The 26,319-nt window shown below is 36.2% G+C and overlaps 1 protein-coding gene and 1 pseudogene across 4 annotated transcripts in view; both read right to left on the bottom strand.

The window, feature by feature from the left end:
• Positions 1-26,319, bottom strand: part of FRMD4B (FERM domain containing 4B) — a 307,013-nt gene that overhangs the window by 132,155 nt on the left and 148,539 nt on the right. The window lies entirely within an intron of this gene.
• Positions 5,416-5,534, bottom strand: LOC112484472 (annotated as a pseudogene).

Here is a 26,319-nt window from a genome sequence, read left to right as displayed (position 1 = left end):
ATGTTAGAAAAAACAAGTTACTTAAGTATTGTTTTAAAAGGCCATGCAGTAGGTGGTTATGCTGGGAGACTATGTATATACACCTCCAGAGGAATGGAACAAAGAAGAAAAAATGCTATAATACTCTCAGCGAAGTATCGTATATGAAGATTTAAAAAGTGCTGTAGCTCAAAACAACAGGCAAAAGCAGAGAAGCTGTGCTTGAAAAACCTACGAGGACGACTCAAGGAAAGACTTTTTGTTTTAAGGCCCACACATGGATGCACGTGGAAAGACTCAGAAGAGAAGAGTGCAAGACGGCAGTCACCCCAATCATTAATCTACAGAACGATCTTTAATATTAGAAGTACATATTCCACTATTTCATTTGCATTCCTAAATTTTTATATATCCAAGTTGGCCAAAACATTTGTTTTAAGTTTTTCTCATTGAGAAAATGGGGGAATTACTTTACATTTGGAGAAAACTTCTGTTTGGGTATATGTAACATTAAAGGTAAATGGTGACTTTTCTCACTGGGTTGGATAGCGTACTGAGAGAACCTGTGTGACATTTCTGTTTTGTAAAAACCTTTTCACTGTTAAAGGACAATTACAATTTTCATAACTAGTTTCAGAATCAGGGCAACAGGATGAGCTAAAACCAGGAGGCCAGGCCAAACTGAAGAGCCAGGTGAAGGCTGACAGACCAAATACAGAAGTGGGGCAAGGTCAGGTAATGGCTGTGAGAGCACACAAGAGGATTATAACTAGGAGACTATCAGAATATCTGCTGTTTTTGCCTGTTCAGGGTTTGTTTCGCTTTTTTCTAAACACAGATCCCTGCTTTCCTATGAGGGCAACATCCAAATCATTAGGATGGGGCTAACCTTATGCCCCCATACAATGGGATGAATATGTGATTTAGAAATAACGAATAAAAATACGCTACCTCCATACTCTCTAGTTTTAGAGATCAGAGAAGAAGGGTGTTTGTTCTTGTTCCTTCTAATGTTATAACGATGCATGGATGAGAGCCTGAGGCTCCCAGGGTACCTCACACTGGACAGAAGAGTTGGAGAGAGACAGACTCCAATGGCCATCTGAATCACTATAATTTCCACTTCTGCTTAAGCTAATTTTAATTTTTTAACTTTTCTGGAATGTTAATTAATTAATTAAAAATTTTCAATTACATTTGACATATATCAGTTTCATGAAGTGAGGTAACCCATTTGACACCACACATAGTTATTACAATATTATTGACTATAGTCCCTATGCTGTACTTTACATCTTCATTACTATTTTTACAACTGCTAATTTGTACTTCATAAATCCTTTCACCTTTTTCACTTATACCCACAACCACCTTCCCATCTGGCAACCATCAACCTATTTTCTGTATGAGTTCATTTCTGTTTTGTTCATTCACTTACTTTGTTTTATAGATTCCACATATAAGTGAGATTACACGGTATTTGTCTTTCTCTGTCTTATTTCACTTAGCGTAATGCCCTCTAGGTTTATTCATGCTGTCGCAAATAGTAAGATTTTATTCTTTTTTATGGCTGAGTAATATTCCATTGTTTATACACACCACCTTTTCTTTATCCATTGGTCTATCGATGGGCTTAGGTTGCTTCCATATCTTGGCAATTGTAGTAATGGTGCAATGAACATATGGCTGCATATATTTTTTTCAACTTAAGTGTTTTGGATTTCTTTGGATAAATACCTAGCAGTGGAATTGTAGGGTCACATAGTATTTCTATTTTTAATTTTTTTGATGAAACTCCACACTGTAGCAGCTGCACCAATTTACAATCCCACCAACCGTGCATGGTGGCTCCCTTTTCTCTACATCCTTGCCATCATTTGTTTGTTGATTTACTGATGATGTCCATTCTGACAGGTGTGAGATGATATCTAATTGTGGCTTTAATTTGTATTTCTCTGACAATTATGATGTTGAGCATCTTTTCATATGTTTAGTGGCCATCTGTATATCCTCTTTGAAGAAACGTCTATTCAGGTCCTCTGCCCATTTTTTAAATTGGATCGTTTGTGGGTTTAAAAATTTTTTTTTGTTGTTAAGTTGAATGAGTTTCTTATATATTTTGGTTGTTAACCCCCGATCAAAAATATCACTGATGAATAACTTTTCCCATTCAGTAGGTTATGTTTTTGTTTTGTTGATGGTTTTCTTCAGCGTGCAAACACTTTTTAGTTTCATGTAGTCTCATTTATTTATTTTTTCCTTTGTTTCCTTTTTCCAAGGAGACATATCCAAAAAAATGCTGGTAAGAGTGATGTCTAAGAGTTTACTACTGCCTATGTTTTCTTCTAGGAGTTTTATGGTTTTGGGTGCTACATTTAAGTCTTTAATCCATTTTGAGTTCATTCTTGTACATGGTATAAGAAAGTAATCTAGTTTCTTTTTTTTTTTTTTTTTGCATGTATTTGTCCAGTTTTTCCAACACCATTTATTGGAGAGGCTGTCTTTATCCCATTGTATATTCTTTCCTCTTTTGTCATAGATTAATTGACCATATAGGCATGGATTTATTTCTGGGTGCTCTATTCTGTTCCATCGATCTATATGTCTGTTTTTATGTCAGTACCATGCTGATTACTATAGCCTCGTAATATATAGATTGATATCAGGTAGATTTCTAGTTCTGTGAAAAAGAGTGATTACATTGAATCTGTAGATTTTTTGGGTAGTATGGATATTTTAACAATGTTAATTCTTCCTATCCATGAGTATATCCTTCTCTTTATTTGTATCTTCTTCAATTTCCTTCTTTAATTTCAGTATTTTGTAATTTTCTGAAAACAGGTATTTTACCACCTTAGTTAAATTTATTTCCTAGGTGTTTTACTCTTTTCGATATAATTATAACTGGGATAGTTTTCTTAATTTAGTTTCATTGTTCATTATTGGTGTATAAAAATGCCACCGAATTCTGAATATTACTTTTGTATCTTGCTACTTTACTGAATTAATTTATCAGTTCTAATAGTTTTTCTGTACAATTTTTAAGGGTTTCTCTATACAGTATGATCCGCAAAAAATGACAGTTTTACTTCTTCCTTTCCAATTTAGATGCCCTTCCAAATTTTTTCCAAAAGGTCTGATTGCTGTGTCTAGGACTTCCAATACTATGTTGAACAGAAGTGGTGAAAGTGGACATTCTTGTCTTGTTCTTGATCTTAAAGAAAAAGCTTTCAGGTTTTCATCATTGAGTATGATGTTAGCTGTGGGTTTGTCATATATGGTCTTCATTATGTGGAGATATGTTCCCTCTATTCCTACTTTGCTGAGCTTTTATCATAAATGGATGTTGGATTTTGTTAAATGCTTTTTATGCATATATTGGTATGATCATATGAATTTTATCCTTCATTTTATTTATGTGGTATATCACATTAATTGTTTTACAGATACTGAACCAACACTGCACCCTAGGAATAATTCCTACTTGATCATACTGTATGATCTTTTTAATGTATTGCTGAATTTGGTTGGCTGGTATGTTGTTGAGGATTTTTGCATCTATGTTCATCAGTGATATTGGCCTATAATTTTCTTTTTTTGTAGTGTCTTTGTCTGGTTTTGAAATCAGGTCAATGTTGGCCTTGTAAAATGAGCTTGGAAACCTCTCCTCTCCAATTTTTGGAATTGTTTGGGAAGGATAGGTGTTAATTCATCTTTGAATGTTTGGTAAAATTTATCCATGAAGCCATCTGGTCCAGGACTTCGATTTGTTGAGAATTGTTTGGTTACCGATTCAATTTAGTTAGCAGTTATCGGTCTGTTCAGATTTTCTGTTTCTTCTTGATTCCATCTTGGAGGATTGTATATTTCTAGAATTTATCCATTTCTTCCAGGTTGTTCAATTTGTTGGCAAGTAATTGTAGCATTTTTTTGTGTGTGTATTTCTGTGGTATTGGTTGTCATTTCTCCTCTTTCATTTCTGATTTTGTTTATTTGGGCCCTCTCTTTTTTTCTTGATGAGTCTGGCTAAAGGTTTATTAATTTTGTTTATTTTTTTCAAAGAACCAGCTCTTGGTTTCATTGATCATTTCTATCGTTTATGAGTCTTGACATGGCTTCTTGTTTATATCCTTAGCTGTGGGAATTCTATTTAGCTAGTGTTCAGGTGGTTCGAAAAATGATGGTTGCTCTATAATTTATTTGTAATTTTTACGCAGTCACAGACGAGTTTCACCCAGAGTTTATCTACTCTGTCATCTTGACTGAAAGTCTTACCATACCTTTCTTAAGCTAGTTTTAATTTTTAAAATGATTCATTTGCAACCGAAAAGGTCCTATTTAATACATCAGTTTGCGGGATAAAAGATAGCTGGAATCAGATATCCTTTACCAGCTGACCACCTCTGTTCAACAGCTCGGGTGCTTACTGACATAGAATTAGGGAGCTCGGTGGGCTCCAGGTGCAAAGATACAGGGAAGCCTAGGTGCCAGGTATGCAGTCTTGGGAACTGGATAGTTTCTGTAGTATTAATGTATCAGACAGAAGTTTTGTGATCAGTGAATCAGTTAAGAAGTGGTACTAGAGAACTGACTTTTACAAGAGTTCAGACACAGGGCAGGGCTTAACCTGGGATCTAGGTATGTAGACTTAGGGATCCCTGTTATGGAGTCCCACTGAAAATGGAATTATACCCTGGAATAGGTCCAAGTAACTATGAGTATATATAAAATCACGCCTATATAATATAAGTTGTGACACAATTGTAAACTTCAAATGTCCCTTATCACCTAACTGGTAAGCTTGGACAAGTGTACTGATGACTTCATGGGAGCTTTCACCATCTCTGGAAGCAGCACAAAGGAAATATGTCTACAAATTTAGAAAAAAATATGTGGAAGTAATCCCAATTTTTAAAGGAATATAGTCTTAGGAATCTTTTTGAGAAGCTTTGCATTTATCGTAAAACTATCACTTTCATCACAGAATGCTTCATCTACTGAATGATGTCAGACACACCATGAAATCCCAACACAGGCAAAACATGAGATTTCTAGAACTCTGACAGCTGGCTGGACATAGCTCTGAGGCATTGTCATAAACTTAGAGGATGAGTTTTAAGATCGGCTAAGATTGCACTAAAGAAAAGAATATTTCTTTCATAACTCCTTATCCTTCTCTAATTCTGCCTCTAGAACCAATTCAGTTTAGTTCAAATCTTCATTGAACACCATATATGTGGTAGGCCCTCTAAGGGAAGTCAGGGATGAAAATGCTATGGTCTTGACCCTCAGGGATTTACAGCCTAGATTTGGTGTTTCCCAAGGACAGCAGAGGGATCATCTTATTTCTCACCTCACAGTCAACCCTGTGGTTGGAATTATGCATCCTTTCACACGCATGCTGGTTTCTGGTTTTTTTTTTGTTTTTTTTTTAAATTCCTACAGCACCTGGTATTCCTAGGTGGTCTCCCATCCAAGTACTAACCAGGCCCGACCCTGTTTACCTTCCAAGATCAGACGAGATCAGGCACGTTCAGGGTGGCATGGCTGTAGACTATTCTTAAATCTTTTATCATTCTTTATCTTAGACCTCTTTTGGTACCTGATATTTTTTTCTTAAATTTGCATTCATTCCAATAACTTTTTTCAGGTGTCTGTTAGGTGCTAGGCCTAATAATAATGGTTGTATGACCTGTGTAGTAGCAAGCATTGTACGGTCTACTATTTTACAATTCTTAATACTTTTTGAACAAGGGACCCCACATTTTCATTATGCACTGGGCCCTGCAAATTATGTAGCTAGTTCTCTTGGGTACTGGGCTAGGTGATGAGGATACAGTGATAAAAAGGGTAGAAAATAGAGGGGGGTGAAAAATAAAAATAAGTTAATAAATAAGGTGATTTCAGATGAGGGTGAGACCTATGAAGAAAATAAGACAGGGAGATGTGATAAAGAAGGATGGAGGGCATTGGGTGGTGAGAGTGAGCTTCCAGGCTAGGACTGGAAGTTAAGAAGGAACTGGCCTGGTGGATAGCTGGGGTCTGAGTTCAGGACCATTTCTTCCTGTTCAGGGCTACAACATGTGGTATGTGGAAATCTCTCAACTTATATTTTGAATGAATAGAACTTCTATTTAAAAAGGAAGAGCACCAAATACAGAAAACTAATTCATAATTTATTAGAAACTGGGACAGCATCTCTGACTGATAAGGGACATTTGAAGTTTACTTCAGATCTCCTTTAGGATCACATGTTTTAGCAGTTGGATGCAGTACACCATGTCCAGGAAAAACAACCCCGATGGAAAAGTCCATTACTCATGGTCTCCTCCAGGCAGAAAAGAGGGAAGTTCCTTGTTCTCAGCAGATTTTCTTGCTTTCTTAACCATAAATTGAAAAACAGAGGTGAAAAAAAGTTAGGAAGAAAGGCAGGCATTGTGTGTGGGGGTTTACTTTCCATCTGTTTTAACAGGATGAGTGTCATGCCTTTTGATTTGGTTTTACCATAAGGCATGTGAAGTTAACATAAGCTTTGTAAACTATAATCTCATCTCTGTATTTGAAAAAATAAATAAGAAAAACAACTTTGTAGTTCAGAAGTCACCAAAAATGCTCCAAGAGTCATTGAAAGGTGCATACATTGACTTTCATTTTCTGATTTTAAATGCTACATACAATAGATAGTCGACAGCCCACATTTATTGAGTACTGACTAGTACCAAGTACAATGCCCATGCTTTATACAGGTTATCTTTTTATCTTGGCAACAACCCCACGGAGTAGGTACTGATTCATCTCCATTTTACAAATGAGGCTTAGAGGATCTGATAACAAAAGTCCCCCCTCTGGGTGTAGAAAAACAGGATTTGAACCCAGGGTCTACTTTCTTAAACACAGCATTTCCATTTTGCTGTGGCAATCAACAAGAAATGCATCTAGGGGTTAACATTCAGGCATGCTGTTAGATTTCCTTCCTGTATTTCTGCAGAATCTGTTTTTTTTGTTTCGTTTTGTTTTTCTCTTTCTCTCTCCTTTTGCATTCTTTTATAAACAAAACAAAATAAAACTTCATAGTGGAAAATTTCAAGTACTCACAAAAATGACAAGCTGGCATAATGAATCCTTCTGTATCTCTCAGCAAGTTTCAATAGTTATTGAAACATGGCTAATCTTGTTTCAATATTTTCACTCACTTTATGTCCTGTATGTATTATTTTGAAGCAAATTCAAGACTTCAAGTAATTTCATCTGTAACTATTTCAATATAAAAGATAAGAACTCTTTAAAAACATGCCCTATTTAAAAAGAATAATTTCTTAATATCATCAGATACTCAGTGTTCGAATTTCTAATTGTATTATTAAGGTGATTTTTTTCAAGTTTGAATGGAGATTTAAAAAGTCTGCTTTTTGCAATTTGTTGACATTTCTCTATGTTTTCTGTTAATCTATAGGTTCCTCTTCCATCTATCTCTCTCTCCCCAACCCCAGTCTCTCTTATTGCAATTTATTCGTTGAAGAAACTGAGCCATTTATCCCATAAACTCTCCTACACTCTGAGTTTTGCTGATTACATTTCTTTGGTGTCATTCACCATATTCTTCTATCCATTGTATTCAACCAACGTTGAATCTGACAGCTTGGTTAAATTCTGGTTAGGCCTTTTTTGGCAAGACTGTCTCATAGGTCACGAACCTGAGCCCTTTCATGGGGGGCGGAGGGGGGCGGGGCATCTTTTTTGTAATGTTAGCAGATGTCGATACTCAATAGCTAGATCATTTAATTGACTGGGTTGCAATATGATGACTTTCCAATTCTATCACCTTTTACTTATTAGCTAGAATATTTTTATAATGAGAAATTTCCCTTCATTTACTAATGGGTTACCCAGTGCTACAATTCATATGAGAAAGACAGAGCAAATGCTTGATTCTTTATCTTTATTCACCAGTTTTCAAAATAATAAGTTGACACCTCTAATGGTGGCCAAACTTTTTAAAAAGTATTTATAAATACATGAATTTAGATATATTATATGTTTTAATTCACTAAAGTTATTTTCCTTACTGATGTTCAAATTGTCCCATATTGGTCAATGATAGCTTCTTCAAGTCAGTGTCAGCATTCTTTTGTCACAACCCTAGAAGTCTTTGATATTTTCCTTGATACCTGGGATAAAAAGATGCTCATCTTACCCATTTACTACCCAAGACTTGCGCAACATCTGTTATTGCTTTTTGTCTCATTTTTAAAAATGAGTTGTGATTTATATATAGTAAAACATACATAATTTCAGAAGTACAATTTGCTCAGTTTTGACAAAAGTATACACCTATGTTGTCCACCCCTGTCAAAATATAGAGTATTTCCAGAAAGGTACCTGTGCCAATCTTTCCCCATCCTCTATAAACAACCACTGTTCGGATTTCTAGTACCATAGATAAGTTTTTCCTATTCTAGAACTTCATATAAATTGAATTATAGAGTATGTATTCTTTTATGTCTGCCTTCTTTCATTGAACAAAAATTTTGAGGTTCATTCATGGTTTTCCATATATTTGAAGTGCATTCATTTTTTTTATTCTGAGTAGTATTCTAATACATGAATATACTATAGTTTACTTTCTCTCTTGTTAATGGAAATCTGGGCTATTTCCAATTTCGTGGTATTATAAACAAATATGCTATGAAAATTTTTTTACAAGGTTTGTGTGTGTGTGTGTGTGTGTGCGCACATACATTTTCCTTTCTCTTTAGTAAGTATATAGGAGTGGAACTAATAAGTCATAGAGTAAATGTGTTTAATTTTTAAGAAATTGCCAAACTGTTTTCTAAAAGAGTTAACCATTTTACATTCTCATAAATAATGTATGAGAGGTCTTTGCTAACACTAGGTGTTATAGATCTTCTATTAGTAACTGTGTAGCAGTAGAAGCATCTGACTTTAAGTGACTTTTTTTTTTTGCACAGGTTTGGATGATAACTGCAAATTAATAATAGAAAATATACACCAGACCCTGTTTCCATACTTTATAAGTATATACTCAATAATACCTTTGAGGTAAGGACTATTATTATTATTATCTTCATTTTAAAGATGAGATAACTGAAGCAAAGAGAAGTTAAGCAACTTAAATGAAGTCACACATCTAGGAAGTAGCAGATGCAGCATCTAAACAGAGGGCTTGGCCCAAGGGTTCAGGCTCGTGACTTGTATGTTCTTCTGCCTCTTGCAATTGTGATTAAAATCCTTTCCCTTTCTCTAAAGATTTTTGAAGATGCTGGCAAATATCCAGTCAATACTACTATTATATTAATTAAAAAAAACAAAACAAAACGCTGTACTCCCAATGTAAAGCACACTGCTTTTTTTTTAGAATTTGCTTTTACTTCTACTCATCTTACTCTGAACTTAAACATTTTCCTTTTATCAGCACATATCCAGTTTTCTATTCTTTCCTCAAAAGTTTCTTATTTTGAGCACTTTTTTGGTTGCACAACTCTTCTATAAGTTCTGATCTTCAGGTACTGAGCAGATATTGTATCAGAATGCTTTTTGTCATAACAAACAAAAAGTGAAAATAACTTCAATAATATGATCTATTATCTCAGTATCTAAAGGGTAATTCCAGGGTTGGTGAGGTCCACAGATTAACAATGCTATCAAAATCCTAGCTTCCTTCTATTTTTCCACTCAGCATGTTCTTAACGTAACATTCCCTCATGGTGGCAACATAGCTGCCACTCTTCCAGGCATCACATCCCTGCTCAAAAACAGGTCCCCTCTTTCATGTCTCTTTTTAAGAGTAAAGAGAGCTTTTGAAGAAATGCATTAGCAAACCACCCCCATTGGCCAGCTATGGGTCATATGTTTACCCCAAACCAATCCCCGGTAAGAGAAATGAAGTCATCGTGACTAGCTTTGACCACAGCTTCACAACCAATGCGCAGATATAAAAGGGAATAGCAATCCTGAGCTAATGGCCCTCTCAGCCCTCAGTGCAGCCTGAGACTCTCCAATGGTTACCTCAAACCCTTAGCAGCTTCATATACATTTACCCTGAGTACCATACAGACAATATTATTTTGTATATATTTTATGATATGAAAAAACCTTGGGAAGCACTGACTTAGAGATTAATCAAGATATCCCCAAGTTACATGGGGGGGGGTAATATTGATCTGTGAATAAATCAGTCAGTCCTCTCAGGATGGAAAAAGGAAAAAAAAATGGCTTTTGGAAGCAGGCTTAGAAAATGACAAGAAGAAGAAAACCTATAAGGGAGAAAACACAGCCAATATTATGCTATACAACTGTCTTGTCTGTGTCCTGCTCCAGCTGCTGGTCTGACAGTTCTGACTTTCAAATGTTCCCTCCTCTAGAGTTCAACAGAGTGCAGGAGCAAGCAGGTATCTGTTAGCCAGGCTGAAGTCCTAGCTGAACCAGAGGATGGACAGAGGAAGATCTAGACCCCTGGCAGCCATGGCAGGAAGCCTGCACTGGGATCTGGCTTTTGCTTATTTGCCTGGTAGGCACTTTTAGAAGGGAGACAGAATGCTAACAGGATGCTGATGGTGAGTGCTGAACAGTTAAATGTGACCAAAGTCCTCTTTGAGGGGCTTCCTATAGCAATTCCAACTTATCTCTGAGTTAGGCTGGCCCTGTTGAAAGTCTATATCCAAATAAATTTGTAGGTCAATCCATCTTCTCTCCAATAACCATAAAGTTAACGAGGGACCAGCGGTTTCCATCATCTCTCAACTAATCAGTTCTGGTACCTTTCAAAATGAGACAATTGACAGTTTCATGGTTGCTTGTGGCTATGAAATCTCATTGAGACAACTCAGCTATGGTTAAATTATATTTGAGTTAATAAATATGGATTTAGAGGGCCAAATAAGCTTAAAGGCCTCAGGCATCTGAGATGAAAAAGAGAAAATAAATGGTGTGTCATTCTGTTCTTCTGTTCCAAGACTTATTCCTTCAATCAATCAATCAATCAATCAATGCCTTGGTGATTCCTTTCTAGCTTATGTAAATGAAGTTTAGAGCATTTACAGAAGCGATAAAGCAAAATTGTTGAAATTCACTAAATAACAAATGGGGAAACCATACAGTAATCGACAAGGAATATGTTCCAAGATCCCCAATGGATGCCTGAAACCAAAGATAGTAACAAACTCTATACATATATTATGTTTTTTTCCTGTACGCATATACTTATGGTAAAGTTTAATTTATAAATTAGGCACAGTAAGAAATTAACAATACTTAATAATAAAATAGAACAATTATAACAGTATACTGTAATGAAAGTTATGTGAATGTGGCATTAATAACTAAAAAAGGGTTACTTGGACACAAGTACCGTGATACCTCGACAGTCGATCTGATAACCAAGAAGGCTACTAACTGACTAACAGGCAGGGAGCATACATGGCGTGGAGACACTGGACAAAGGGATGATTCATGTCCTGGGCAGGATCAGGCAAGATGGTGCAAGATTTCATCACCTTAGTCATAAAAGGATGCAATTTAAAACATGAATTGTTCATTTCTGGAATTTTTCATTTAATATTTTCGGACTGCTGTTGACCACGTGTAACTGAAACTGTGGAAAGCGAAACCACAGATAAGGCGAGACTACTGTATGAAATCAGACAGTAAAAAGACATGTAAAAAGAAAGAACTGTTCTCAACTATTTCTAAATCTTAATACTTTTATACATGACAGAGGGGCTATGTAAAAACCTATCATTATGATACTTAGATTTTAACTAGCGATGCTTTGCATAAACTTATTCTAACTATATAAGGAAATTCCATACCACTCTGAGGTGATAAACATTTTCTAAGAGACTAAAATTTGTTCTCAAGTCTGGCTCTGAAAACATACAAACCAATTTATACTGTGGTAAAATGCAGAATATGCTTCTCCTGATGTTCTCAGGTGAGAACAATTCCAGCACTCCGAGGATTACGGACCTTAAGAAAGTTATGAAAATTGGACAGCTCCACTAATAAATGAAATAAATTAAAAATGGAGGTAAAATATAAAATTTTAGCTACTAGAATGGTATAAATCAAAAGTTTTTGGCTAAGATAGAAAAAGATTCTTGTTCATTCGGTGGCAGCATAAATTGGTACAACCATTTTTGAGGTCTAAATTCCTTCCAAACAAAGTATGTATCTCACAGAAATTCTCCCACATATATTGTACATATAAGACTGTTCATTGTTAAAATTGGAAACAACCTAAGTGTCCCTTAATAGGGGTCTGGTGAAATTAAATATAGTACATTCATACCATTGAATATACAAGTTATGAAAAATAATGAAATAGATCAGTATCTAAGAGATGTTAATAAGTAAATACATTGCAGAATAAAATGTATATGATGATTTCACCTCTGTAAAAAATTATAGTAATGTAATATGTATGTCACTATATGTTTAGAAAATATCTGATGATTATATCCCACTGATAAAGTACTTTCACTTTTAAGCTATGCATTTCTAAAACAATTAAATTTATGCCCTTAAGTTATTTTATTGATAAAAACTCTATGGTTCTGAAATGAGCACAAATATTACTTTTGAATCAATGGTAATCACATCAATAATAATCATTATTATTAAACAGACATATTAGATAAACACTTGGAGTACACTATTGCATGTTGGGTGCTGTGATATAAGGTTAAATTAAACAGAGCCCTGTTCTCCAGAAATACTCTATGAAATAGCCTGAATAGAAAGTTTTACATAATTACAAAAATTACATATTTTGCTATAAAATTTTTAATTCAGAATTATGAAAGTAAAAGAAGTAGAAACCTCTCCCTTCATCCACTTACGTTTCCCAGGGGTAAAAATTATTCATGGTTTGGTGTATGTATTTTCAACTCTATTCCCCTAAGTACACATTCACACATTTCTTAGATCTATCTTGTCTATTTCTCTCTCTCTATATATATACACACACATCTTGTATATTGTTCTGTTCTTTGTTTTTGTTTTTACTCAAATACATATCACTGACAATTTTGGGGGGCTGTGACTTATAGCTTTACTTCATTCTTCACACTGATCTCAAAGAATTCCATGGTACAGAGGTACAGTTCACCTTTGAACAATACTGGAGCTTTAACCTAACTCTCTTACCCCTGCAAAGTCAAAAATCGCATATAACTTTGGACTCTCCCAAAACTTAACTACTGATAGACTGCTGTTGATTAGAAGCCTTACTGATAACAGAAATAGTTGATTAACACATATTTTATGTTATATGTATTATATACTGTATTCTTACAATAAAGTAAGCTAGACAAAAGAAAATGTTAACAAATCATGAGAAAGAGAAAATACATGTACGGTATTGGAAAAACCCGCATTTAAGTGGACCTGTGCAGTTCAAACTTGTCTTGTTCAAGGGTCAACTAGTACCATCATTTAATTAATAATTCTCCAATTCATGTCTCCACTGGCTTGCTATTTCAAAAAATGATGCAATAAAAATCCTTGCGCATGTCAGAATGTCCCTATATGTGAGAATGTCATTAGGATGATTTTCTAAAATGGAAATGTTTGGTCAACAAGAGCACACCTTATAGTTTGATTGGATACGACTAAACTGTCCTACAAAAAGATTGTAACAATTTCCCAGATCAGTGATAACTTAATTTTTTCTGCTTCAAAATATCCATATCCTCTCATATCCTTATTTTAATTAACTTTATCTAGATGAGAAGAGAGCATCTCATTTCTAGGATGCTTTTCTTTTTCTTTTTTGCCTATTTTAGTAGTCAGAGCTTTTTTCTTAAACTACAATTTTCTGAATTCTTGTCATTTCCCAGGCAATGGTCTAAGCAGTCACATGACATTCTCCCATTTAAACCTGATGACAATATTATGAGATATTATGTTCCCATTTTATAGATGAGAAAACTGATAATCAAAGGGATTAGGTATCATGCTCTGGGTCACCCAGCAAGTAAGGGATAAGGCACAAAATTGGAATTCACATCCATCTGATTCCAATATACTTAGCTCCCAAAAGATATATGTAAATCACTCAAAGAAAATAGATTAAACTGTTCATCTCATTACAATGTCTATTAAAACAGACCAATATCATTAAATAGCTGTAAATAATGAATGAAGCTGCTTCCTGTTTCCCCTGTCTTTCTCATCACAGGTCCCTTATATCTGTAGCCCTCTACCTCATCCTCCTTCTGGAAAGGGGGTTGCTGGAGAAGGAGAGTGGAAAGCTCCAAATTTTGAGTTACTCACTCTGCTGCTCTTTACTTAATACTCAGTACCTCCCAGAGTGGCAGCACAGGGCATGGCCTAATTTCATGGGCAAGTGAGCCAAGCCAAGCCAGGAGGTGACACGTGAGCTTTAGCACATAACCAGTTCTCTGGTTTTCTATTTTCTTCTTTTTAAATCAAGGGAAACAGATGAAGTTATTTGCCAAATTTTCACTTGCTGAACTTCATTAAAATTGATAGAGATTTCCTAAAGAATATAATCTGTTGTGAAACCTAAGCATATTATTGGTACTGAGTACTTATTTCAGGGTCATAATAAACTTTAGATGTGATGTTGAAGATTGTGGGGGAGAAAAGCTATGTGTAGTGAACACATTGGTTCATGGTTTTACTTTCTGGAAAAATTTCAGATATAGTCATATATATACACATACATATGTACAAGTATTTACACATTTTTTATATATATGTACATTTATGTATACAAACATATGTACATATATAAAATTTATTTATTTACATATTTAAACATGACTTACTTAGCTTAGAGAAAATACACCATAAAAAAGGAGAAAAGTGAAAAAGATAGAAAAAACATAAATTGATTTACTTAAAACACACAATATACAGCATAAAGATATGGCAATAGTTTGCTATATCTGTTACCCAACGTAGTGTTTATGAGCCTGAAAAAAAATTAAACTGATGCAACTCGGTAGTGAATAAACGGCACTGTTCAAACTCTGGCACTAACATCTCAAAAAATTTTTTTAAAACTTAGAGTTGGCTTCTTTAATAAACTCAGAAATTTATTAAAGGAAAAAACACATTCACTAAAAAAAAATCTCATTTCCAAAAAGAATTTGAGAGCAAAATCTTATGAGTTCGCCTGGAAATATACCTGGCATCAATACCTAGAAAAATTAATATATAAAAACCTTAAGGAAGAAAGAGCCCCATAAATATGAGTTGAGAGTTAAGATTCTTTATACTCTGACCAAATTGTTTCAAACTTAAACATTAATTTTGTTTAAAAATTGGCACTGGACCATTTTTTTTAAAGTAAATATACTCTGTCTTCAGGAAATATTTGGGCAATATCTCGTATTACTTTTTGTTCTAGAGATTATGATTCTGAAATTATTAGAGGTTGATAATTAGACACAATAACTAGCTCTCGTAACTCAAAGGGTCAAACTCTCTTTATAATATTGTTTGTGCTTGCAAAATTTTAAAAAGCTTGGGTACAGCCAAAGACTTTGGAAAAGCAAGTTTTTAATTAAACACTAATGAAGACTACAAAAAATGTTGTTTTTTCCTCCTGAGAATCCAAAGGATCTTTCCATCCTTAACTCTAGTGGATGGGAATGATCCGAGACAGGGTCAGAATGAAAAGCAACGTCCACAGAAAGCCAAAAGAGAAAGCAAAAGGTCTGAAACATCTGTCAGCATTGGTCAGGGAAAACAGGGCACCTTCCAGAGCTAACCACAGGGCAGGGCTGGGCACAGGAAACAGCAATCACTTGACAGTTGGAGCTGACAAGAACTGCAGAAACTGCCAAATTCTCCACCCTGGGCTGGGCACAACTGGGACTTGCAGCTGGCTGGACACAAAAGCTAGGGTCCTTGGGTGAACCTGTTTTCATAGGGGATGGAGGATATAACCTGTGTTGCTCTCTAAAGTGCTGCTTCCTGATGAAAATGGCCGTCAGAGAACTCAAATGAATGTATTCTCAATCAACTTACACCGGCTTGGGGCTATTTTCCATAATGAAAAAAAATAAACACACACGTACAAACACATTTCGACATGCTTGGCTTTTTTCCTGTATTAGGTTTCTAAAACTTCCCAGAATGCAAACACTCTCTTTGAATAGAGTCTCCCTAATATTGCTTCCCCCTCCTCCTCCAAATTCTTAGTGTCTTCCTACATCACATGCTGCCACCACTCATCCCCGGTCCCCATCATCTTTCAGCTGGACCTCGGAAAAGGACTTTTAATTACTCCTACCTCTCCCCAGCCATTTCCCCAGAGTGGCAATGGCAAGATTATTAAAATGTAAAGTAGATTCTTTTGTTCATTTACTCAACAAATATTTCCATAGGACATACTAGGTTCCAGATACTGAGGATACTGGGGTGAACAAGGAAAAGTTCCTGCATGTCTTCAGCTAACATTCTGGTTGGTGAGACACAACAGGCCTATGAACAAATAAATCCTAATATCAGGTGGTGATAGAGTTACAGAGGAAAATAAAGCAGAGTAAAAGAATGGTCAGGGGTGGCCCCTGGTTGGGTGGCATATGAAGGAAGACCTACAGAAAGTGAGGGGGCAGCACGCCATGTGGGCCCCTGGGTGATGAGGTTCCTAGGCAGAGAAAAGTCCAAGAGTAAAGGCTCTGAAACTAAAATGTGCTTGGCTGGCTTAAGGGGCAGCGGGGAGGCCAGTGTTGCTGGAGAAGTGTTAGAAGGGAAAAAAATGGTGGGAGTTTAGACCAGACGCTGAGTGTGTTTGCTGGGGGAGGGGGTGGAGGACTCCAGAGAAGGCCTTGTCCCTAGAGTAAGACTGGCTTTTCCTCAGAGTTGGGAAATCACTGGGAGGTTCTGAATGGGAGAATGACAGGGTTGGACTTTGTTTTTAACAAAATCACTCTGGAGGCTGAGTTGAGAATTAGGAAAATGGCATTACCTATTTAATCTTAATGAGTTTATTAATTCTTGCTAGGCTACAGGATTTTGTGGAGAGATTAGAGACTGGGAAAGTCCAAGGAAGGGCTCTCTGAGGGGAAATGTAGAAAAAGAAGAGGTTGAATGGTTTGCAAACTATATCCATTCTATATAATTGCTGGGTGAATGAGATTTGGATTTAGATAGATCTTTGCTCTTGGACAAGTTACTTAATAGCTCTAAACAATTTCCGCATTTGCCAAATGGGTTTAATAATACCATTTCAAGTCATTGTTAGGAAAATTCAATGAAATGGTAAATATAAAGTGCTTAACACTATGCGTGACACATAGGAAATATTCATCAAGTAGAAATAATCATAGCTAATACTTTTCAAATGCTTACCATAAGCCAGGCACCCTAGTAAGATCTTCATTTATGTGATCTAGTGTTGTCCCCTCAACAACCCTAGGAGGTAGGCACTATTATTGTCTCCATAACATATCCAAGAAAATGAGACATCGAGCTCATTAAATGTGGGTGTTTGACCTTGAACTCTGGTCATAATTTGCACTCATAACTACTAGCATGATAACTTTTGGCTTAGGATCGAGTTTGTACAAGGGGTCCATATTTTTGCATTTCCAAAACTACTATTTCTCAATGTTATTTTTAACTTTTATACCAAACTTAAAATGCAGATCTTATTTTATCCTTTGCAGGGGTAAAGTATCTGGCTCAGAACAATTAAGTAGCTTGGCTCAAGGTTACACAGCTGGTAAATGATGAAGCTTTGATTTTAAACCAGGTCCAGCTGACTACGGCCCAATCTATTTCTCTATTTTATCAAGGCCCCTTTCTCGCTTAGATAATAAGCATCTAATCACATTTTAATGAGACAAACTAATTCCTATGAAAATATTTGCTGGCTACGTTACTCAAGGGTAGCATGATGCTAATCATAACTGGGTATCCTTAGCAGTAGAAAATCTAAGGGTCATATGTGAGGAGAGTTTACACAGATGAGAAAGCAGTCTATGGAGCCCTGCAGCCTTCATGCATGAGAATCTGAAGCTCTTAGTCCTATGAAAGAGGGTTCGGGGTTGAGAGGAAGAAATTTTAATAGCTTTCTGTTGGTGAGCAAGAAATAAAACAACTAAGTAGTTATGAACGTCGTTCACAGACTAATCCAAGAAGACAGCAGCATTAAGTTGTCAGAGTCTCCTGATAAAAAGTTGTAACATGAAACCATGTGGGCACAGTGTCTCTACACTGTGTTCAGTGGGCCCTTTTCCTGGTTTCCACCCTAGACTACAATTCTTAATCTGGGTTGAGTGAGAAAAAGGAGGAGACAAGGCTTCTGTAGATTTTAGAAGCTCTGAAAGTTATTTATGTGCATAAAAAATTGAGAACACAGCACATATGAAGATAATTATTTGCCAGGCACCATTCACCCATCCATCCATCCAGCCAGCCAGCCAGCCACATAGACAGCTAACATGTTTTTAGTGCTTTTAAATATCAATGCATTTAATTTTTATAACAATCCAAGGAAAATAACTCTTTGGGGGGTAGATGCCATAATTAAATTGAGTCTTAGAAAACTAACACGGAAACATAAGTTCAGGCAGTCTGAGTTGATTGACTTCATTGTTAAACACTAGGCTATGTTTCTACCCAATGTTTGTTGAATGAATGAATCAGTGAATAAATGATAAAATTCTACCTCTATGTGTTTTTTAACTTTTAATAAATAAAGCAGTAAGTCAGTGGCAAAAGGTTGCGCATTGGAGTCAGCTAGAGCTCTGTTAAATTCTAGCACCATGACTTCTTAGCTAATAAGTGTATAAAACCACTAAAGTGGGATTTATGGGATCATCCTGAAAAGTTGTTAAGAGAACAAAGACAGATAAAGCACAACATCTGATAATGCTAAAAATCTAGCAGTTCTCCTTGTGAGTACATACCCTAGAGAAGCTCTTGATCATATGCACAAGGAGATGAATATAAAAAATTTCACTGTAGTGTTTTGAGACACTAACTCCATCAACAAGAGATTGATATATTCATGTAACTGAACACAAGGTTAAAACGAACTTAGAGATAAATTCCAAAAGCTTGTTGAGAGAAAAATAAGGTAGCAAAATGACGTATTCATATATAAATTTTACAAATATAAAAATATATATTGTTTACACAAAACAGAAACAGACCCTAGATATAGAGAACTAGCTGTTGGTTGCCAAAGGGAAGTGGGGTGGGAGATAAAAAAGTATATGTATATAGTCTATGGATACAAACATATATGGCAAAATTATAAAAACATGTCTGGGAATGAAAAACACCAACTTCAGGATATATTATTTTTAGGGAGATAGGGGAGATACAAAGGGAATTTCAACTTATTATATAACATTTTATTATATTATAGAAAAGTATCTAAAACAAACATAGCACAATATTAAGATGCCTTAAAACTGAGTGGTAGGTGCTTGAGTTTTAGCTACATTATCTTTTATAAAACCTAAAGGCTTTTTTTTTTTTAAAAAAAGATAATACAGGAAAAGTGCCAAACACAAGGCCTAGCACACAGCAGCTGTTTAATAATCAGTAGCTATTAGTTGAATCAAGACAGTGAGACTATATAAAAGCAGTAGTTAAGGAGAAATTAGTAATTTAAGCAATAAGCTTTGTACAAACAAAAGTTTTTTTCAAGGATGCCAGAATGTATATCTGTTATATTTATGTAGATACACACATATACATAATTATGTATAAAAGCTTAATTCTGCTTCCTCTCCATGTTATAAGTCATATGGTTTTGTTTATAAATTTTAGAACTATAGATCTTATTCCCTATTTGAATCGTTGAGACTTTTCCACAATAACCAAATTGGACATCACAAATATAATGTTTAGAATAAACATAAGTAGGGGATAAACGGGAAGTTAATTTATGTTGTAGCTTCACCAAGATGAAATGAGAAAAACAAATACCAATTTGAAAAAGCAGGTGAGTCTATTTTTAACCTTGTGTTTTTCAAGATGGGCAGCAAAGGTTCAAAAACATTTTTCGAAGATCCTGACACTAATCTTGCTGATCTTAAATGACATTGTCTTTTAGAAATTTACTTATGTCAAGTGATGGGCTAAAATATTAAGATAGTTTTCCTTCCTAGTTTTAGGGTACCTTAGCATCTTAGTTCTCTGCCATGTAGTTGCAGTCTTTATTTACGAGGAAAGGTGGAAGATGAATTTTCTCAGTAATAAGTAGACTTGTATTTCATTTATCAGCCAAGTTCTTGTTCTTTCCCATATGTGTTACTACTAGTAGCTGACTCCATGGCTACTCATCACTTTAACAGAGTGTAGAATCCAGTAAGGAGACAGCCCTGATAGGCCATCTTTTAAAGTTAGATTTTTCTACACCTTTCACATAAATGCGATCCTCACTTTCCACTTCCTTCCTCCTGGTCCCGCCTTAGTTCAGGCTTTGATTCTAGCACCTGTTGGGCAAGCATCTGTAGAAGATACTGTGATGTGTTGCCCAGATTTATTTCCTCAGCTGTCAGAATTGTGGTGAGCTGACAGCCCTCTGCTTTCAACTCCCTCTGGGAATTGCCCTCCTTGAGACAGAGCTGCCTAGTCTAAGGTCACATTGTCTTCTCAAGGGCAACCAATGATGGGTTGATGAAGATGAGGGGACAATTCCAACTGGGGACAATTCTTAGTTTCAAAGCTATCCTTGAGGTCAGCCGAGGCCTTCGTCGAGCCTGAATTGTAGCCTGCTTCTCTCTCTGCTTAATCCTACTTCTTTCTATTCCCTTCTATTGGCCTGGATCCTCAGAGTGCTCTTTAGTAAACTTTCTCCTTGTTAATCTCTGTTTCAGAGTCTGCTTCCTAAGGAACAAAATCTGCATCAGTAATTCATGGTAGAAATGCTTTTCCTGGCCCCTGTGGTTGAGTGCATCATGCGACCTGCTCTGACCAATGGCTTATAAGAAGTGACATGAGCCACTTAAAGGCCACGCACTTAATTGCCAGTGCAAAGCTTCAAGGAGCTCTTTACTCTCTATCATGGCAAATGGCAATATTCAGGAATGTTCTGTGAGTCTGAATGACTGTGATGAGCAGAGCTTATAGTCAACCTGTAATTTGGTAGTGTAAACCAAAAATACATCTTTATTGTTTTAAGCCACTAAGGTCCTGGGGTCTGTTTGTTGCCATAGCAAAACCTATCCTATCTTGATTAATATACCTACATCAGCACAACAGCCTCCTAACTTCTCTTCCCTTCTTACCTCCACTATGCCACCTTCTCCCAAATCTATCAGCCTCACTCCTGTCAGTATAGTTCTCAACCAACCTTCCTCCTCCTGACAAAGTTCTGGAAAAAAAACAAAACAAAACAAAAACACCCCATCATAATCCTAATCTTAAAATACAAGATCAATTAAATTCAGATGTTATTCTCAAACAAAATTTCTGTCTGCCCCTCTCTCCCTCTCTCATCAGCCTTAAAAAACTCTTTTTATAATCCCTCAGAGCCATGTTTTCCCACATCTGAAATGCCATCTGTCTTTCTTCATCTACTTAACTCCTACTTGTCCTTCAAACCTCATCTTGAGAACCAGCTCCTCCAGGAAGCTTCTATGGCTTTCCTCCCTTCGCCTTGTGCTTTACCTCTGATTTAGACCCCCTCCACTCGGCATCTAGGGCATCATGAACAAAGCTTTTCTATAGAGTTTGATTTCCTTAACTGTCTCTTCTACTTGACAATATATTTCTTCAGGAAAGCAAGAATAACATCTATTTTGACTTTGTGTTTCTAACACCTTGGCACAGTAACTGGGACGTGGTGAACACATGATGATTTTTAGGTATGAATAGATGGACAAATGAATGAATCAATCTATAACTCCCATCATTATGTTCTACAAGGAAAGACCTAGTAAAGGTAAACTAAATATTCATCCTGAATATTTATTAGTTTCCTAGTGACTAGGTTTTTGATGAGAAAATTCTTCCATTTTCCTTCAAGTTCTGTTTTTCTATGATTAAATTCTAGTCTTTTCTTCCTCTAGCATTCTCTACCCAATACATTGCTTTTTTTCTAGTCCAGGGATTGGCAAGCTTTTGTTGTAAAAGGCCTGAGAGCAAATGTTTTCAATTTTGTGGCCAACACAGTTTTTGTATCAACTACTCGGCTCTGAGTAGTTGAGTCACAACTACTCAATTCTGCCACTGTAGTGAGAGAACAGCCATAGATAACATGCAAATGAATGAGCAGGGCTGTGTGCCAATAAAACTTTATTTACAAAAGCAAGAGGTCGTGTGCCAAGAAAACTTTACAAAAACAGAAGGTAGGCCAGTTTTTCCTCTGGGTCAGAGTTTGTTAGTCCCTTATGTAGTCTATATAATGCAGAGGACTGTGGAGAGTGACTGGTGGGGGCAAGTAAGGTATATATGATTTGAAATGCACACAGTTAACTGAATGCTCTGTGGGAATTTGCCATTTGGGAGACTTAGTCTTTCCCATCCAATGTGGTGGGACAAAAAGTTCAGGTATTACCAGTTTATGAATCATCAGAATCTTGGATATAGAGAGATTATCTCTTTAGAGACACTCGTGTAAACTGTCTATGACCACCTAGATTTTATGTATGAGCTTAAAGAAAATGTGGCTCTACTGTGTGGAATCTAAGTCCAAATACCCTAAGTCCACCCTATACACACTGCTGTGGAAATTCCAGTCTTTCTTATTGAATATTCTCACATTTAGAGATGAGAATTCAGTATCCAGAGAACTAGTCTCACTTATAAAAACAATAATAATATCGTTTATCAAGAACCTTCTATGGGTCTGGTATTAAGTTCTTTACATAACCAGGAGCTAACATTTATTGAGCATTTGCTCGTGCTATGCAAGCAGGCACTACAGTTCTCCCCTTTTAACCACAAGGAAATGAGGCTCGGAGAGGGAAAGCAATTTGCTCAAAGTCAAATTTGTTCAAGTTTGAGCCTATAGCCTCTGCCGTGTTCTGCACTGGATATTACCCCCTCAGTGCCAGCTGCCTGCCTCGGGGAAGTAGACCCAGTCTCTTATGGTGACTTAAATATTCCAGATTCTCTCCATGTTGCCTCCTGCTGGAGATAATAACTCCATTCAGAGTTTGTATGAAATTCTACCTCTGAGACTTTGGGGAGGAAGAGAAAACTTCATCCCAACTCACAGACTGAAGGCTTTGTTAGAACATTTCACACTTAATAAAAAGCAAAGGGTGTTGACATTTTTTAAAACAACATTCTCCTGTCATTTTCCACCTTAATTGCTCATTAAACCTAATTAATAGCTATACTGTAACCCATCCAGGCACGATATAAGCAGGACAGATACATGGCTGACAAATCAGTTTTTAGAATTTAGCCCCAAATTCAAGGTGAATAGCCCATGTTTGCAAATTTAACCCAACTCAAACCTTCACTCGCAGAGTAAGACTCATCCTGCTTTTCATTTAGTTACATTACTACAGAAATGCTTTATAGTTAGTGTCATAATTATTCATACTTATTGGCAAATTAAGACACTTGCCTCTTAAAAATCTATAAGTGGAGGAAGTGTTCAATTACAAAGAAATTATGTCTTCTTGGCTTTGCCAACCAGACAATACTGTTGTTGCCAAACTCCTTATGAATAGGTGGGAGATCTTACTTCACTTATAGTACATGAATAAACAAAACACTCCAGGAGACGGCCAGGTATTTCATGTAATGGATATCTCCCACCCCACCCTTATTTCTCTCTAGAGTAATTGAGGTCTAGATTTCCTTACAAACAAGACTATTCAGACTAGAAGCAAGAAAAATGACACTTTTTATCATGAAGATGATAAAAACATTGGGTTCAGTAAAATATGTAACTCTATGGTGTGTATTTCCAGTTCATATGCCAGAAAGCTGTGCAGTACAATGAAATATTCCCCTCTACAGTTTAGAATTCATAATTATGGGATAGCAATATGAGTTTCCTAATGATGGGTCTCCATCTCAACTCAAATTACTTACAAGAACCTTGCCGCAAATACTTACCAATGTATTCGTACATCAATCTTTGTACTTATCTTGAAAAGCAACTATTTTATTTAAAGAGTTCTAGATTTGAGATTCCTCTGAAGGTGCAGAGGACACTGCTGAATGCATCTCAAGCGAGCATTGACTCTCTCTCATTGTTTAGCAACTATGTGGTCTTGGGGGCTGACCTCACTTCCAGCTTCAGAAATGGGTCTGCTCTTCCTTGTGCCTAAACCAATCAATATAATTCACTGTTTCTGAACGTTTTTATTCATTATTACCCCCTTAAGAAGCCTTTTTAGATATTTTTTGTTATCTAGTCCTCTCATATCATAATGCCACAAATATACTGTATATCTGTTTATGTATTGTATATCTGTGCTTTATACACAAAAAGAGTGAGCTTTTTTTACCCCTTCTTACCCTCAGGAAACTGTTTTTGCCTCTTGGAGGCCTATCGTTCCCACTGAGAATGCATGTATTATAATCCCATTCCCTGTGCCAACCAGTGCATGGCATTAGGAGTTGGCACAGACCCAAGTTAACCCATTAGAGTGTAAACTGGGAATTTTTTTGATAGTCGTTGGATATGAGAAACTTTCTATCTGGATGGGTTGATATGTGGGATCTAAGCCCTGGAACTGCTGCAGCTATCTGCTATCATGAGTCAAGAAACCAGCTGAGGATAAAGCCAACACACAAATAAAACAGGGCTAAAAGAATCATGGGGAACAAGCATGGTACCCTGATCAAACCATACATGAAGTTCATTCTACTGTTAGACTTTTTGGTTGTGTCAAAATCTCTTCTTTGTATTCTATAGGTTAGAGTTCTGTTACAATAAAAAATGCTAACAGAACAGATAACATTTATTGACTGCTTCCTAAACAAACTCTATGCACTGTGCTAAAAATCTTACATGTTAATTAATTCTCTTAGCAATCTCTGTGATTAAGTCCTGTGATTTTATAAACAATGAAACTGAAGCATAGTAAGATTAAGTAGTCATATACAGGCAGAGGTAGGATTCACTCCTATGTAGATTTAACTTGGAGCCGAAGGTATTAACCAGTTTATTTTACTGCCTTTCAATTCTATACAATTTAAATCACTACTTTCCAGTTCAATATTTCAAAGGCTTTAGAGAAAATGGTGTTTCATTGCTAACATTAACTATGTTGTGTAATCTATGGTTCCTCTAAAGGTTTAAAATATTTAACAAACCTTATTTCTCCAAAGACACAGAAAACTTTAACCTTTAATTTTTTTTACTTATGATTCAATCTTCATAAAATGCCCATTGTTATTTTAGATATTCTTTATCATTTTGAGAGGATATTGGCTCAATCACTACACATTTTACAAAAGAGAAAACCTGTATGTTAGTCCTTCAAGTTGCTGTTTTGCTTAAAAATAATTATCGATCAATCTTATAAAGAACCCATGGAGTCTCAGGTTTCTAGAACCTTCAATTCTGAATTGGTCACTAACAGTATAAGAGATAATCTATAAGTCCCCTGAATCTCTGAGGAGAGAGGCATGGAGGCCGTCTGATGGCTACAACACTGGTGTTCTCCTTTTGAAAGTTTCTCAAACGTTACAAAGCAAAAACAAAACTATATCAGGGTCACTGCTCCTACAGACCAAACTGAACAACGATTTTCCAAAAGAGAAAAAGGCTGAGAGGCAGATACATCTCTGGCTTCAAAGAGCCAGGTGATCTGTGTAATATGGCCAGATGGGATATATCCACAGCTCCGTCTGGCTTTTGGATTCTTTCAAAATGCAAGACCTTGCAGACATGTTATCCAAAGCGAGAGTAGAGAAAGCACAAAGTAAAATGTTCCTCACATTTTACAAGGATGATACAGATGTCAAGGATGACAAGGGGACACTGGTTCTGTAGATGCCCACAGTGTAACTTCAGGTGCTGGTCTTTTCATTTTGCTTGATTGATGGAAAACTACGGCTTGTCAGAACCAGGGGCCTGATCACATATGGGACTCGGTACAGTGAGACAGAAATCACAGCCATAATGGGGGCAGGGTAGGGAGAATCTAGGAACTGTAACAAAGCTATTCCACATCACAGGAAAGAAAATGTGATACTATATTCCTATAGTAAACACCAGGTATAATCTTCTTAAATGCAATGTAGATTTTTTTTAACCTCAAAGATATTAACCTCAAAGCACAGGACTTTTAAATCCACAAATGACTGTTTTAAAAAAATCCAGGGAAGCTGTAGTCCCAGAGAGGATGTATGATCTCCTAGTTGAACAAAGTTGCTGCATTTTTTGCCTGCAGGATGGGACCTAGCAGAGAAATAAAG

The sequence above is a fragment of the Pteropus alecto genome, unplaced genomic scaffold (genome assembly GCF_000325575.1).
Source record: "Pteropus alecto unplaced genomic scaffold, ASM32557v1 scaffold75, whole genome shotgun sequence".
NCBI lineage: Eukaryota > Metazoa > Chordata > Mammalia > Chiroptera > Pteropodidae > Pteropus > Pteropus alecto.
The sequence above is the reverse complement of the archived record's forward strand: the minus strand, read 5'-3'. Positions and strand labels throughout refer to the sequence as shown.